Source organism: Nerophis lumbriciformis, linkage group LG23 (genome assembly GCF_033978685.3).
Source record: "Nerophis lumbriciformis linkage group LG23, RoL_Nlum_v2.1, whole genome shotgun sequence".
Classification (NCBI taxonomy): Eukaryota; Metazoa; Chordata; class Actinopteri; order Syngnathiformes; family Syngnathidae; genus Nerophis; species Nerophis lumbriciformis.
In genome coordinates this window covers 9,291,355-9,303,877 of record NC_084570.2, presented here as the reverse complement: position 1 = coordinate 9,303,877, position 12,523 = coordinate 9,291,355, and the positions used below count along the sequence as shown (strand labels likewise).

At 41.2% G+C, this 12,523-nt stretch overlaps 1 protein-coding gene across 1 annotated transcript in view; it reads left to right on the top strand.

The window, feature by feature from the left end:
- Window positions 1-12,249, top strand: part of LOC133622442 (protein FAM184A-like) — a 114,069-nt gene extending 101,820 nt beyond the window's left edge. The window contains exon 26 of the mRNA XM_061985192.1: window positions 12,232-12,249. The gene's annotated coding sequence lies outside the window, so the exon portion shown is untranslated. The remainder of the gene's footprint in view (window positions 1-12,231) is intronic.
- Window positions 12,250-12,523: the final 274 nt, after the last annotated feature.

Sequence of the window (12,523 nt, the reverse complement as noted above, 5' to 3'; positions counted from 1 at the left end):
ATAGTGTATATTATGATACTTTTGGAGAAGGTTGGGCGTGGTATCATTTGCAATCCCGGATTGCCTGCAAAATCGAACATCTTGCAGACAGACTCAAAAAACAGGTTGTAAAAATGACTGGGGGGCAGAATTTTCTCAACATTTACACCAAATCATGACCAATATACATTATCTAGACCAGTGCCGTAGGACGTTACTGTATATAAGCCGTGTTATGTTTTGCATATATGTTTGGCTCCTTTGATAGTAAAAGTTGCAAACTTTACGATGCACAACTTCACATCTATCAACCGCTCTCAAAGCCATGCTGTAACAATACTCACCATAAGCCTGTCCTACCCTTCCACCTGTCCATCCGAAATAATAAACAAAGTTATATAAGCAACGGAAATAAATCAGGCACAATAAACTTCCAGTAAAGAGAGGGTGTCACAAATCCGGTATGCACACCAGAAGACATCCTAGTATCAATTCCTAATGGCTTTTAAAACAGTGAGCAATACAGCACGACCACAACAGACTACTGTGCTTAACAATAATCCCAATAAGCCCGTTCCGGCCGTGCATGTCCTAAAAGGAAGACGCTCCTAAAATAACAGCACAATTCTGTAGCAGTTGATGGGATTCATGCCCGTTGTGTCGCCGGTATATTAATACCAATCAAACAGGTGACACTGCCCAGAGATACCGAGATAGACTTTTACAGTAGCCCCTTGTTGTTTCAATGTTAGAAACCCAATCAGATTGAAATAAGAATGTTCCAATCAGGGTTTTATTTGGATTCCGATACCGATCATCCATTAGTTTAACATGATTAGCCTCGTCTGCCAGTGATAAAGGTACTTAATATATTAGGACATGCCGTTTATTTGCCTCAAAGGAGGTGATTATTATCCGTTTAGGGCAGGGGTCGGCAACCCAAAACGTTGAAAGAGCCATACTGGACCAAAAATACAAAAACCAAATTGGGGCGGGAAAGCTCGGTTGGTAGAGCAGCCGTGCCAGCAACTTGAGGGTTGCAGGTTCGATCCCCGCTTCCGCCATCCTAGTCACTGCCGTTGTGTCCTTGGGCAAGACACTTTACCCACCTGCTCCCAGTGCCACCCACATTGGTTTAAATGTAACTTAGATACTGGGTTTCACAATGTAAAGCGCTTTGAGTCACTTCAGAAAAAGCGCTATATAAATGTATAAATATGAATTCACTTCACTTCACAAATCTGTCTGGAGCCGCAAAAAATTAAAAGCCGTATATAATAATAATAATAATAGATTTTATTTGGAAAAAGCACTTTACATTGAGTAAACAACCTCAAAGTGCTACAGTGTATTAAAAAAAATAAAAATAAAAAGATAATAAAAAATAAAAAGATAATAAAAACTAGAACAGCTAAACAGCTAAAACTAGTATGCATATATCAAAAAAAGAAAAAAAAAGGCTTTTTTAAAAAGAAGGGTTTTTAAGCCTTTTTTAAAATCCACAGTCTGTGGTGCCCTCAGGTGGTCAGGGAGAGCATTCCACAGACTGGGAGCGGAAAGCCCGGTCTCCCATTGTTCGTAGCTTTGTCCTCGGAGGTTGGAGGAGGTTAGCCTGTCCGGACGTGAGTAGTTCTTTGAGGTAGATGGGGGCATTTCCATGGAGGCACTGGTGGGTTAGTAGGGAGACTTTGAATTCAATCCTGAGTGGAACAGGAAGCCAGTGAAGGGATTTGAGAATTGGTGTGATATGGTCATATTTCCGCACTCTCATCAGGATCCTAGCAGCACTATTCTGTACGTATTGCAGCTTCTGGATGTTCTTGCTGGGGATCCCGACAAGAAGTGCGTTGCAGTAGTCTCGCCTGTATATGAGTCTTATAATGAAGGCAACACATGATGTAAGTGTCTATATTTGTTACGTTTGCAGAAAGAGTGAAACGGCACAGACACAAGGGGGTGTATAAGCTCTGTTTTATTATATACATATATAATGACAATATATATATATATATAATAATAATAAACACAGTTTTAACCTGCTATCCACCTGGCGCCGGATAGCAGGTTGAGCAGGCTTTTGAAGGCAGGACCTCTCATTAGCGCCAGGTGCGTTGAGTGCCGGTGATTGATTGCAGCTGCTGGCTGCAGCAAGAGTGACGCGTGCGGAGATGAGCGGCCGCGGCTTACTGAGGAATGCGCATTGGCATGCGCCCGGGCCGTGACAATATTAGCTATAAATAGCCTACTATCAAAATGACTGCTGTATGTGTCACAGGTTGAAGCAAATCTTTGTTGCCAGAAATGTTGAAATGTAATATTTATTCTACACATTTTTACAACATTAGAAAACATTAGTGAATCAGAGGCTACTCAGAATGTGAGATAACTCCTGGAAATTACTAACTTTTAATGGCCAAAGGTATATATGTGTGTGTCCAAGTTAAAGGAAACGGCAGGCTGTCTTCTTTTAATAGATTTACTACAATCTTTGGCAAGCTAGGTAATGTTTGCTGTGGTCTGGAACAACATGGCACACAAACAACACGATCTGAAATGCATTGATTGATTGATTGAAACTCTTATTAGTAGATTGCACAGTACAGTACATATTCCGTACAATTGACCACGAAATGGTAACACCCGAATAAGTTTTTCGACTTGTTTAAGTCGGGGTCCACGTTAATCAATTCATGGTAATAATTCATGCAGCCAATATTACATACAGATAATGTGTCATGAGACATGCAAAACTAAATTATATACAAAGAGGATAAAAGTAAAGGAAATTAAATTAGCTCAAATATACCTACAAACATAATGGTGCAATATGTACATACAGCTAGCCTAAATAGCATGTTAGCATTGATTAGCTTGCAGTCATGCACTGAGAAAATATGCCTGATTAGCACTCCACACAAGTCAATAACATTAACAAAGCTCACCTTTTGTGCATTCACGCACAGCATAAAACTTTTGGTGGACAAAATGAGACAAAGAAGGAGTGGAAGATTTTACTTGTAAACAAACTTGCGTCACGGTCCACGCTGTGGTGTGTCCAAGAACCGCCGAAATTAGTAGGACAAAATGATACTGTCATCAGTGAAGCATACACACAAACATATTAAACAGTGGGCTTTCTAACAATTGGGAAGGTTTGTGTCATGTTTGTACTCAAACAAAAAACTATTTTTTCCCCCCATCTTTTTCCATTTTAAATAATTTTTTAAAAATGCCACAGGGAGCCACTAGAGCAGACCTGGGCAAATTAAGGCCCGGGGGCCACATGCGGCCCGTTAAGCTTTTCAATCTGGCCCGCCGGACATTCCCAAATAATTTTTTTAGATATTTAAGATGGAACTGTAGCTGCCATTATGATGTGCAGTGATGTTTTACAAATGACCGTAAGTCTTGAACTATGCAAAGTATTTCAATGGTTGGAATCTGCGCTTTTGCATGATACAGTAGTTACTATGGTAATCTAATTAGTTACTATGGTAACCTAATTAGTTAGTATGGCATACCTGCCAACTACTCCGGTTTTCCCGTAATTAGTACGGTTTTCATCAACCTATTCCGGGTTACGGTTGCAGTGATAAAAAATACGTTTTTTCATTAATTAAAAAAATATATTTAAAAAAAAGTTTTATTCACGAAATCGCGTAACAACAATGACAATCGACACTGCTTCCCGTAACTTCCTATCGAGCCATTCCGAATGCCATGCGCGAGGCTATTTATAGCACCGCTGCCAAGCACGAGGCACCAGTTGTATGGCGTCACATTAGTGCCAAAAATCCGAGCGCATAAAAACTGTTATCGCGCGCTGATTCTCCACTTCGTGCGCGCGCGCGACACCATTTTGCGCGCGCGTGGTGCCTTTTAGCGCGCGCGCGGTGCCTTTCTGCGCGCTCTCTGTGTACTCCTGGCATCTCTCCTCGCGCTGTCATGTTTCTTTTTGGCACTTTGGGGGCGGGTATGCTTAGACAGCCCCTCCTTTCTGATTGGTCAGGCGAAAAATGCTGAAAAATGCTCAGAGCCAATCAGAAGTATAGCAGGGCGGGTCATCGTCAATATGTATCAAGATTTACGGAGGAAGAAGTGGATAAAAAAATGTCGCGCGCTGATGAAGGTTATTTCATACCACATAAACACAATACAGGGTAATACAAAATGTGACCCAAATAAATAATAAGACAACAAACACCATAATCACATCTTTCAGCCAGAACTGGTCCACCAGCAATAACATCCAACCATAACATTATTTTATATTTTCACTTCTTCTTGAACATTAGTTTTCTAATTTATGGAATTTCTTTTGATTCAGCCATAAAATTAATGAAATAATCTTTGAATTTTGTTTTTAAAATGTTAAAAATAGCTTTTAATAATGTATTCTGAAACAGTTTAAAATAATCAGAGAACTGACTAACACTGACCCTACACAACTATGTTGCACAATTAAGTCTTTTTTTTTTTTAAAGCGAAAGAGGTAATTTCAACAGGTACAGCATCCTATGTCATATCTACATGTAATAAGATTTGTAACAAGGCAAACCGTTTGTAAATTGGTCGAAAATCGAGCAAGTTATGGTAATTTAAGTAGTACATGTACCATTGACATCAATGTAATGATTGAGGCTAGATGTCCGAAGTAAGATGGCTACAACGTTGCTACACTGGAGAATGATTGGTCATATGAAAAATGCTCACAGCCAATCAGAAAGAAGGGGCCGTCTAAGCATACCCGCCCCCAAAGTGCCAAAAAGAAACATGACAGCGCGAGGAGAGATGCCAGGAGTACACAGAGCGCGCACAGAAAGACGTCGCGCATGCGCAGAAAGGCACCGCGCGCGCGCTAAAAGGCACCGCGCGCGCGCAGAAAAGCACCGCGCGCGTGCGCAAAATGGTGTCGCGCGCGCGCACGAAGTGGAGAATCAGCGCGCAATAACAGTTTTTATGCGCTCGGATTTTTGGCACTAATGTGACGCCATACAGTTGCCATTGTTTCCAAACGAGCAAACGATCATGGAATCAGCCGGAGAAAAATCGCAAACGAGTCTTAAACCGAAAAGAAAACTGCAGTCATTCCGTGAAGAATATTCAAAAGCCTATCCGGGAATAATTATCCGTTCCAAAATGGGTGAAAACTACGCGAATTGCACCTTGTGCAGACGAGATTTTTCGATCGGACACGGAGGAATTAGCGATGTAAAAGACCACGTTGGGACAAAAAAACACAGGTCTAATGCCGTTGCTAGCGATACAAGTGGAAAACTTTCAACGTTTTTCGTCGCCCAAACAGTGATGGTTTTAGCAACATTTTAACCTGTCTGAATGCTAATAATCATTTTGCGCACCAAGCAGTGTGGGTCGGGAACGTTTCCACAGAGTGTTTCCAGAGTGGCCGGCCTGAAATGTGAGTGTCGGGGACAGACGCGGAAGGAGATTTTTACAACAAAGTTTAAAGCTTAGTGATGTATCAGATATGTCAGATTATAGGTGGGGGGTTTTTACCCTTCACGTTCATATTTAGCTTTGTTTGTTGCATTTTTGTTGCATTTCGCTTGTGGAGAGGGGGTGTGACGTTCATATGTTGTCAATATTCAGTGTTTTATCGTTCATAGTTGATATTCTTAATCCCACATTCTTTATTTTCATGTATATTCCGGGTGTTTCATTCAGTAAAAAAAATTTAAATTCCATTCCGTTTAAGTCATAACGTTCTTAGCATTCAATCAAACATAATTGTGAGGTTTTGTATTAGTGTTCCTAAAAATAGATACACCGGCCCCCAGACACATTTTTTTTCTGTAATTATGGCCCTTCGAGTCAAAATAATTGCCCAGGCCTGCACTAGGGCGTTGCGTGTCTCCATACACAGAATGGAGCCACTCCCCTAAACCGGGGGTCAGCAACCCACGTCTCTCATGCAGCTCGAGAACCGCGGGTTGCTGACCCCCGGTTTAGGGGAGTGGCTCCATTCTGTGTTTGGAGACACACAATTAGCTGCTAGTCTGTCAACAGGAGGACTAAAAATAAATACAGTCTAAGCCAATGGGGATCAGCATTTGTGACCAAATCTGAAGGGCATTAATCTCATGAAAATACTGATCAGTGGTCGATCGACCGGCACATCCTTAGCTTAGACACATCCACAATGTGCTTCACTCCCACTCTGATCCTGGTCATCAACTCAAGGAAATATTCAAGTAGTAAAAAAGTAAATAAATAGAGACTACATAATGCACCGTCTATTTATTTATCAGAATCCTATAAAACATGTCGTAATATTGAAAGTGTGCTGGCACCGAAGCGACCTGTACTCGTACCGAGGTTTCCAGTATCAACAAGGACTGGTTTATTGTGAAAACATTCCTAACATTTTTAGTTGTACCTAAAAGCAGACGCCATTCAGTTTGACTGCATTAATAAGTCTGACTGTCGTGATTGGCCGTAGACATTCACGGGGGAAGGGATTGGACCCTGAGGGACCTATACAGATCTCCGTGTGGCGTCTAAGGTCGGCTGTTGGACCTGTGCAGTGGAAAAATACCCCTTCTATTTATAAAGAGCCATTTAACAGAAAAGGGTCATGTGTGTCGCATTCATAGGAGCGCAAGAAGTCGGGAAATCCCATTTATTCGATATGTCGAGATATACTCGAGTGCATAAGCTCAAATCCATCCATTTTCAGATAAACCTTAAATTAAGAGTCTCTCAACTTAAGAGTATTTTGAGATACTCTTATGCTTGAGTTACAAGCATCCCCTCCAATAGTTGGTGAAGCAAAATGTCTTAGTGAACCCTGTAAGAGCTGCTCGAAACACCCGGTGTTACTCGCTAGCATTAGCTTATAGCAGGGGTGTCAAAATCATTTTAGGGCCACATGGAGAAAAATCTACTCCCTAGTGGGCCTGACTAGCCTGTTTCGCAGGTTTTTCTGCTCTTCAGGGGATTTTATTGAAGTGTCTGTGGTTGTTACATATATATAGGGTACATTACATGAGGGTACATGGTCTCATCATGCCGGCACAGAAGCAAGTCACTACTGTGTAACAATGGCCACACCTCCATGTAATGTACCCTATATATCTGTAACAACCAAAGACACTTCAATAAAATCCCCTGAATAGCAGAGAAATCTGCAAAACAGGCTTGCAGGGATGAAATAGCCTCTTGTGTTTTTTCCTGACCTAACGTATATTCCGCTCTAGGATAGGATAGGTCTTTATTGTCATTGCACAAGTACAACGAAACTTTGTTTTCAGCACAAACCCGTTCAAGATTAGACAAACAAAGAGTGTACAGGGTTACAGAACAGGAAAGCTGATGGGTCGCCACAAGGCGCCCCGTAAAAGACGGAGAAAAAGATAAAACGCTTGGGAAGGAAGGGTAAAAAAATACAATCTAGACTGGGCTCCTAAGGGGGCCCAGTCTGGAGTGGGAAAAAACCTCCATAGCAAAGCACATATACATATTACAACATACATCTCGAGACTTGCAACAGAGGGAAGGGAGTGCGGGGTCATGGTGGTTGGCCGCAGCTCTCAGGCGCTGACCATCCTCTCATCACCCCTATGGGATTTGCGTTTAGGGCGTTGGATTGGGGGGGTATGTGTGTGTATGGCGTATATTTTTGTGGATGCATGTTTGTGTGTAAGCCTGCAGTGTGTCTCTGTTCCACGGCCTTGATTTTGTGCAGTCGCTAGTCCAAAGTCAACAACAACAGGTGTGTGTCCATGAGAGACAAGAAGGGAGTTTGTTGCGTCTTCGCTGCACTGTCCTTCGGGAGAGTCTTGACGCCAGGGAAACAATCCAAGTTAAAATGTTTTGTATGCGAGTGAAAATAAAATTTGCTTTTCACTCTAAATTGTCTATGACTGGTCCTCAAACCTGCGGGGCAGACAGTCCGATGTGATCCAAAATCACAAGAGTGTCCACAGTTCTTTTCCGCATCCTCCAATCATTTGTGGCAGCTTTGGGCTACTTTGAAGACTTCCAGCAACTTCCAATTTGTCGACAAACCAGAGCAACGCTCACTCCAATCAGCAGATGTCCTGTTGTCATAATTCCGAATAGGTGGATATCTTCACGTCCTCGACAGAAAAGGGTCGCCAGGCACGCGGCACTCCTTCTTCTCCCAAGAGTCCGTCGTGTGTCCAGCAACAACCGCTCCGTCACGACAAGCAGGTTCCCCTAAACCCAAGATTTTGTCAATTTCGTTGAGGCCAGTTAAATAGTTCCAATATTGATTTGGAGAGCAGTGCAAAAAGAGGCAACAAAAAAAAAGTTAAAGGGGAACATTATCACAATTTCAAAATTGTTAAAACCATTAAAAATCAGTTCTCAGTGGCTTATTATATTTTTCGAAGTTTTTTTCAAAATTTTACCCATCACGCAATATCCTTAAAAAAAGTTTCAAAGTGCCTGATTTTAACCACCCGTCCATTTTCCTGTGACGTCACATAGTGAAGCCAACACAAACAAACATGGCGGAAAGAACAGCAAGCTATAGCGACATTAGCTCGGATTCAGACTCGGATTTCAGCGGCTTAAGCGATTCAACAGATTACGAATGTATTGAAACGGATGGTTGTAGTGTGGAGGCAGGTAGCGAAAACGAAATTGAAGAAGAAACTGAAGCTATTGAGCCATATCGGTTTGAACCGTATGCAAGCGAAACCAACAAAAACGACACGACAACCAGCGACACGGGCGAAAGCGAGGACGAATTCGGCGATCGCCTTCTAACCAACGATTGGTATGTGTTTGTTTGGCATTAAAGGAAACTAACAACTATGAACTAGGTTTACAGCATATGAAATACATTTGGCAACAACATGCACTTTGAGAGTGCAGACAGCCCAATTTTCATCAATTAATATATTCTGCAGACATACCCTCATGTCAGCAGGCCAGGGAAGCTAGGGTCGATATTCTTGATCATCTTCGAGACGGTGTGAGCCAAGACATCCAGGGGGTTTAGCTCGCTCGTCTGCGGGAACAATCTGCTGCCATTTCTTGCCGTGCTACCGAGGTCCTTTGTCCCTGAATTGCTCACACACTCCGGCAGATTCAATGGGGGTCTGGCGGCAGATTTCTTTGACTTTATCGTTGGAAATGCATCTGCTTTGAGTGTCGCAGGATATCCACACATTCTTGCCATCTCTGTCGTAGCATAGCTTTCGTCGGTAAAGTGTGCGGAACAAACGTCCAATTTCTTGCCACTTTCGCATCTTTGGGCCACTGGTGCAACTTGAATCCGTCCCTGTTCGTGTTGTTACACCCTCCGACAACACACCGACGAGGCATGATGTCTCCAAGGTACGGAAAACAGTCGAAAAAACGGAAAATTACAGAGCTGTTTTGACCCGGTGTTTGAGAAAATGGCCGATTGCTTCCCGATGCGACCTCACGTTGTGACGTCATCGCTCCGAGAGCGAATATTTAATTCGCCAAAATTCACCCATTTAGAGTTCGGAAATTGGTTAAAAAAATATATGGTCTTTTTTCTGCAACATCAAGGTATATATTGACGCTTACATAGGTCTGGTGATAATGTTCCCCTTTAAGACAAGACAAAGAAGCAAGCAGGAGAGATAAGGGAGAGGAAAGGGGATCGTCCGCCCTCGAGCACTGTATAACGGATAATGTATGTATGTATATACTGTATATATGTAGGACAAACCTCTGTGTTATAAGTTTACTAGTGTCAGGTTCAAACACCGATGACATCTAATAATCAGACAAGAAGCAAGGAATCATGCAGCGACAGAGTTCAATTTAGCTCGAGGAGACACGTGTTTTGGGCTGTATTCTAGTTACAGATCCAAACTACGTTCTGAAAATCAAGCCCGTGCGACGCCTCTATTTATTAGGAATGTCCCTGGTTACATCACTGAAGCTGTCGCTGAGGGAAGGGGATAATCTCGACAACTCCAGTTAGACACAATATATGATTATACAAAAATGCAAATATGTTGACACTTGGTGCTATCGCCCAGTCTCTGCTTTGTCTGCGTCCCGGTACCCAATGTTCGGCCTTGGCAGTCAGCAGGCCGAGTCTGGACACAACACTGATAAAGAGGCTGGCAATCTTTTGGATTGCTAGCTCTGCACAAATACAAAAATACCACTTCAGCATAATTGACAATACTTTATAGCAACGGCCCTTAAGCATAAAGTTATGATGATAATATATACATAATAATTCTAACAACTAGTATCAACATTTCTGCTTTTTGTCTTTACATTATGCCTCTCATCATGCTCTAATACAGTGGTTCTCAACCTTTTTTCAGTGATGTACCCCCTGTGAACATTTTTTCAATTCAAGTACCCCCTAATCAGAGCAAAGCATTTTTGGTTGAAAAAAAGAGATAAAGAAGTAAAATACAGCACTATGTCATCAGTTCCTGATTTATTAAATTGTATAACCGTGCAAAATATTGCTCATTTGTAGTGGTCTTTCTTGGACTATTTGGAAAAAAAGATATAAAAATAACTAAAAACTTGTTGAAAAAAAAAACCAAGTGATTAAATTATAAATAAAGATTTCTACACAGAAGTAATCATCAACTTAAAGTGCCCTCTTTGGGGATTGTAATAGAGATCCATCTGGATTCATTGTCATGTCTGTGTAATCATGTTTTGTTTTAGTCATGTTTTGTTTAGTTATTGGACTCTTTAGTTTCTGGCTTTTCACTCCCTTGTCTTGTTTCCATGATTACCCATTAGTTTCACCTGTTCCACGTTTGGACTCATTGTGCACTCTTGTTTGTCACCATAGCAACCCATTAGTTTTCACCTGTCACGTCACGCACCTGTTTCACGTTTTGAGTCACGCACCTGTTTTCGTTAATCATGTCTGTAGTATTTAAGTTCATTGTTTTCAGTTTGTCTTTCTGGTGACATCCCCACATTTATGCTCTGCACATTTCTCACTCTTTTTTCATGTCCATCGTTCACGCTGCTCCTTTTTGTCCATGCCAAGTAAGTTTTGTTTATTATTGCCACAGTTAGTGTTTTTTGTTGTTCATAGTTTTTGCCTTTGTGCAAGTATTTGTTTTCATAGCTAAGTTGTTTCTCCGCCACTGTGCGCGCTTTTCGTTTGTACTCTTTTTTTTGTCCTTTATTAGTGTAAAAAATAAATTATGTACTCTCATTGCCGTCTCGCCCGAGCCAACTTTCCTTTGCCTTCTAGAAAAACTAAACCCCAGGACCAGGTCATGACATTCATGAACTTAATTCTAAACATTTCTTCACAAAAAAAGAAATCTTTAACATCAATATTTATGGAACATGTCCACAAAAAATCTAGCTGTCAACACTGAATATTGCATTGTTGCATTGTAATGAATGGAATAGCCTACTTGATTTGATGTTCAGTTTATGAACTTACATTCATATTTTGTTGAAGTATTATTCAATAAATATATTTATAAAGGATTTTTGAATTGTTGCTATTTTTAGAATATTTTGAAAAATCTCACGTGCCCCTTGGCATACCTTCAAGTACCCCCAGGGGTACATGTACCCCCATTTGAGAACCACTGCTCTAATACATGTAATATCTTAATTTATTTTATTTAAAAACAATAAACTGTAGGGTTGTCCAAATTTGTAAAATGGGGGGGGGAAAGGAAAGAAGTGAGATTACTTTTATTTATGTGTCGCGGGCCAATAAAGAATAAATTGCGGGTCACAAATGACCCCCGGGCTCTACTTTGGACACCACTGCTGTAAGTTAGCTCAATAAGTTTCATGGTTTGTGTGTAGATAAGTGTGTTGCCTCAATTTTGTGCATTTGTTCTGTTCCAAGTTAGAGCATTCTTACACTTGTTTGATATTTGAATCAAAAACAAATGTGGTCCACAGCGTCCCTCAGTGGACAAACTGGTGAACTGCAACCACTTCTATCTGTTTAATTGCATTTTGATTGATTGATTGAAACTTGTATTAGAAGCTTGCACAGTACGGTACATATTCCGTACACAATTGACCACTAAATGGTAACACCCGAATAAGTTTTTCAACATGTTTAAGTCGGGGTCCACGTTCATCAATTCATGGTTACTTTGGTATTATTTAAATGAGCACAAGAAAACTGCTACTCCTCAATGTGACATTTGTCACACGTCAGAGGGGCCTCCTGGATCACTTCCTGCACTAGACCACGTAAACCTGCTCTCTGCGTCGACAGGAAGTAACCTCGTTTCGATGGCAACTAAGCAATTGTTTCATTTTCAGTCAGCTATGAAGAAGATGATGGAGCGGATGGCTGCTACCTTCATGGTTGTCTTTTTCCTGCTCGGCAACTGCATCCCTACGTCCTCAGGTACAGCTAAAGTTTTTTTTGCTGAAGTCATTATTCAATCGCTTAATATTCGGGATTCTGTTTAAATACACATTTATAGAAATGATCACTCTAAGACTTAACATTCAACCCAAGATATTGACTTATTTTTTTTCTCCCGGGACTTGCTTTGAAGAGGTTAACTCCAGACTCGGGCTGTCAGAAATAACGAGTTAACTCATGTGA